Source organism: Lissotriton vulgaris, chromosome 7 (assembly GCF_964263255.1).
Source record: "Lissotriton vulgaris chromosome 7, aLisVul1.2, whole genome shotgun sequence".
Taxonomy (NCBI): domain Eukaryota; kingdom Metazoa; phylum Chordata; class Amphibia; order Caudata; family Salamandridae; genus Lissotriton; species Lissotriton vulgaris.
The window spans coordinates 365,228,043-365,232,857 of record NC_141695.1 but is presented as its reverse complement, the minus strand read 5'-3'; the positions used below and the strand labels follow the sequence as shown (position 1 = coordinate 365,232,857).

General features: G+C 42.3%; 1 pseudogene; it reads right to left on the bottom strand.

Moving 5' to 3' along the window:
- Nucleotides 1–1,446: 1,446 nt before the first annotated feature.
- LOC147701652 (uncharacterized) lies at nucleotides 1,447–4,045 on the bottom strand (annotated as a pseudogene).
- Between the last annotated feature and the right edge of the window lie 770 nt (nucleotides 4,046–4,815).

Here is a 4,815-nt window from a genome sequence, read left to right as displayed (position 1 = left end):
CACCGTGTCCTGCTCACGCTTTAGGTAAAACTTAGCCTCAGTCTGTGTAAATGTGTTCCAGGTTCTAGGGTATTTGATCTCGGTTAGGGCTACCTCCAAATCACCTTTCAGGTCCACAGGCTTAGCCAATTTCACTGCATAATTAGAAATGTAGTTGTTGGGGAACATGTCTTTAGAAGCGTTGGACGGCAGGGTGATATAAAAGGGCGCTGTCTCCATTTTACCAGCAGCTTTTAGACGCTCCTCAGATTATACACCCTTCAGGGAGCTGGCCAACACCCAACTGTTACATTTCTCCGGCCAGCCTCTGCATTTGACATATGCCTGCCTATTAGCACCTCTACCTTTCCTTTTCAGAATCTTTTCAACCTTATACACCAGGTGCGGATCATCGGGTATCCTTTGTAGCTCTTCCTTGTAAAAGACCCCAGACACCGTTTCCCCATCGTAGTCCTTTAACCTGTAGATATACAAACCCTCTTTAAGCTCCACACTTTCCACTATAAATATTTTATGGCTAAAAGTCTGTTGGTAACACTTTGTAAAGACCCGTTTCAATTTTGAAATCCTTACGTGATCACCTTTTTTAAAAATAGGCTTCTTCACCTTTGTAGCGAAAACAGTTCTCCAAACAGTTAACGAATTAGTATGAGTTACCTGTATGGGTACTGTTTTGATGGTCCGGTGATAACTGGCATTATATACATCTAAAAAAGCCTGTAGAACATCAACGTATCTGTAGGTATTGTGGGCCGTAAAAGACCTCCACATCTTAGACATTAAAGTTCTGTTAAACCGCTCTACAACCGCTGCTTTTACCTCCGTGTGTGTTACAAAATGTTGAATGCTGTGGTGCTTTAATAATTTCTGAAATGTAATGTTTAAGAATTCTTTACCGCCGTCTGTTTGTAGTTTTTGAGGAATTTGCCCTTTCTCGAAGATGGCTTTAAAAGCGGCAGTGACGCTAGCATCAGTTTTATCTCGTAACGCTTCTGCGTAGGCGTACGTGGACAGCACATCTATAATGGTTAATATATAATGAGCTCCATTGTTATGTTTTGCTAAATCTTGAAGGCTGATGATATCCGCCTGCCATTGATAATCTAATTGTGCATTAACGATTGTAGGACGTCTTTTAAAATGTTTTCTGGCGGGTTTATGTAGAGAATATGCCTCCTCTCCAGATAACCAGTTCTTCACCAGGTCTCTGCTTACATCTACAGCTCTTCTATATAGAGCTTTGGCGCTTCCCAAGCTGCCAACTTCCCTTGTATCATAATAAAATTTTCTTAACCGGGCCCCCGACATGTCATCATCCGCAACACCCCAGACAATGAATGACACTTGTTTTGCATAAGGACTTTTTATTAAAAAGTAAAGAAACATTTTAACAAAACATAAACAGAGTGTACTTTACATTTTCACAGTAAGCTCCGTAAGGAAGGATTAACACAGAGTCACCTTGAGGTGTAACATTCTATTACTTTGTTCTAAATACACGATATGATGTAACGTTAAATAAGACATTGTGTAAAATAGTTTTCGGGGGGCGAAAGACCCTATTGTTCAATTTTTTTTATACAGTTTACACATACGTCTTGCTATGAGTCTTTCTATCATCTTTCTATTGAAAGTGGTGCCCATCCCCTGCATACCAGGTAGTTTTAAGCTCGGGTCCTAGGCATATCGGATCTCATTTAGTGCATATGTCAAGATTCTCAACATATCAGGGTGGACAAGCTTCTTTTCATTGTACAACCCATACACCACCCTTAGCAGTTTATACACCTTGTACGGGTCTAACAAACTACAAATATAGCGTATTGTTCTTGCTCTGTATCATTCACACGAACATATGAGCCTCTTGTTGTATATCGTTGATTTGATGGCTGTTACAAATGCTGTAATAGTCACGCTTGACACAGTTTAGTACCACCTGTGCGGCGAAAGCCTTTACTTCCTGCCTTTCATAGTAGGACAATCCTTCATCTTCCTTTTCATACATGTCCGAGCCGCATACACACTTGTCGCAGCCATCACGGTTTTGGCATGTGGAACTTTCAGCCTGTTTTGAGCACCACAGACAATTGAAAATTACATTGCTCGCTTTTGCAGACCGCCATTCTGGCGCAGGCCTTTTTGGGGTTTCTCCTTAAGGTTCAAAAGAAGAAAGAATTACAATCCGTAAGTTGAAGAAATAAAATACAGCGTTATGTAGATGACTGCGCATAACATTTTGTTACTAACCTCAGCATTTTCACCGCTCTCTGCGGTGGCTCTGAAATCTTGAGAGTCGCTAATGTCCTGCGATGCCCCATCATCTTCGACGCTTGTACCAGGTTGTTGCAGAATGACCTTCTCAGCAGCCGTATCCTCCTAAAGGTCCATGACTTCATAGACTGGTGTGTTAGGAGGTGCTACATCTTTTTTAACATAGTTTATGAAGTAGGTGCATCCAGCTGGGGTTGCTCTGTAGGGTCAAAAAGAAGAAATATTGACAGATCGTTAGTTAAAGAAATTAAATACACCCTTATGTATTTGCCTGCTCGTAACATGTTCTTTTTTAAAAATTTTACTAACCTTCACATTTTCATCGCCTTCTGCGGCAGCTCTAAAATCTTGAGAGTCGCTTATGTCCTGCGCTACCCCATCATCTTCTATAAACAGGACAGTGGTCCCTAGACAGAGCAAATTTGTCAAATAAATATAGGCTAAATAGACACTATATTCTTAGTCCAGCCGGACAGATTGTTTTTGTAATATGCAATTTTTAGAAAGTTTTTAAAAAAGTGTTAACAGCAGGACACCAGCGGATGTCAACTGACACACTAAAGAAGGGAACAAACAAGGCAACTAAACAGTCTGTGTAGTTAATTCACAGTCAGACGATAATACAAACACACTATTGCTGGAATCAATAAGTACATTTCAACTGCATATAGTGTGGCACAGTCGACGACGTTTCGAACCTATGATTAATACAGGTTCATCCCCAGGACATTACATATATGCCTTTCACTTTTTTAAGAATTGTAAGAAAGTTAAAATTAACTTGCTCAACCCCTGTAGGGATAGCGCAGAAGTCACTATCCTGGGGGTAGGAGCTACCAGATGGGGCAACAGTACAAGCTCTGTATTGAGAGGATTAGCTGAATAAAGCTGCTACAGGCCGACAATGCGAACCGCGTCTGAGGATAGAATCACCCTGTGACATTCAAATTCAGGGTGATTCTATCCTCAGACGCGGTTCGCATTGTCGGCCTGTAGCAGCTTTATTCAGCTAATCCTCTCAATACAGAGCTTGTACTGTTGCCCCATCTGGTAGCTCCTACCCCCAGGATAGTGACTTCTGCGCCATCCCTACAGGGGGTGAGCAAGTTAATTTTAACTTTGTTACAATTCTTAAAAAAGTGAAAGGCATATATGTAATGTCCTGAGGATGAACCTGTATTAATCATAGGTTCGAAACGTCGTCGACTGTGCCACACTATATGCAGTTGAAATGTACTTATTGATTCCAGCAATAGTGTGTTTGTATTATCGTCTGACTGTGAATTAACTACACAGACTGTTTAGTTGCCTTGTTTGTTCCCTTCTTTAGTGTGTCAGTTGACATCGGCTGGTGTCCTGCTGTTAACACTTTTTAAAAAAAATTCTAAAAATTGCTTATTACAAAATAAATCTGTACGGCTGGACTAAGAATATAGTGTCCATTTAGCCTATATTTATTTGACACATTTGCTCTGTCTAGGGATCACTGTCCTGTTTATAGATATAATTACCCTAAGGTCCCTAGCATACTGCTTCCTTGGGTTCCCTTGTAAACCAAAATGACCCTATCATCTTCGACGCTTCTAGCTGGCTGTTGCAGAACGACCTTCTCAGCAGCTTTATCCTCCTGAAGGACCATGTCTTCATAGACCGGTGTATTAGGAGGTGCTACAGCTTCTTCAGCTTCCTTTAGGTCCATTGAACTGAGGCCAACAAGCATGCTGCCCCTACTGGAGCCCTCTCTTTCGCTGCTGTCGCTCTTAATCGGGGACATCGAACATACGCAATCCTTGAGACGGAGTGCTTCCATAGGCCTACATATGCCATTGCCAAAACCAGTAACGTTGCAGCCCATATCCTTAGGGGTTTCTTGTTGAGCATCCTCGTCAATTACCAGGGGTGTTAAACTGTGGTAATATCTATTGATAATGGGCTGGGAGCCACCCAACACTGATCTTTTCACGAACGAACTGTATCTCTTCATTCTGGCAGGGGGGCACCTTTTCGTATTCAGGCGTCTGCTTGCTGTACGAGGCTGTTAAGGACGCCTTATATGTATCCTAAACAACCTCTAAAAGGGGCGTACCCTCTACACCATAACAACGGCATACAAACGTCATAGGCCGCTGCTTCGCTGGTGTCTCCCCCCCCGAAAAAAACAGCCCCCCCTTTGGAAGACCTCCCCTTGGGACAAATGTGCACCTACAGCCGTCATAGAGTTTTGGCACCTGTCACTTTTGGTGACACTGCAGGGGGGCATGGCACCTGTCACTTTTGGGACACAGACCTGTCACTTTTGGTGACACACACACAGACATGTCACTTTTGGTGACACACACAGACCTGTCACTTTTGGGGACACGCATGACGAGTAAAGGTATCCCTTCTTTCTTCTTGAGAACTTAATTGAATTTGAATGTCACTTTGCAGGGGAAGTTGGGAAGGTCCCACAATTAATTTCACTGTAAGGTTGCGAGAAAAGAGGGATAGTTCACTTACATTTCATCAAAAGCTCCAGTATAAACTGCATGGAATCAAGCAGGC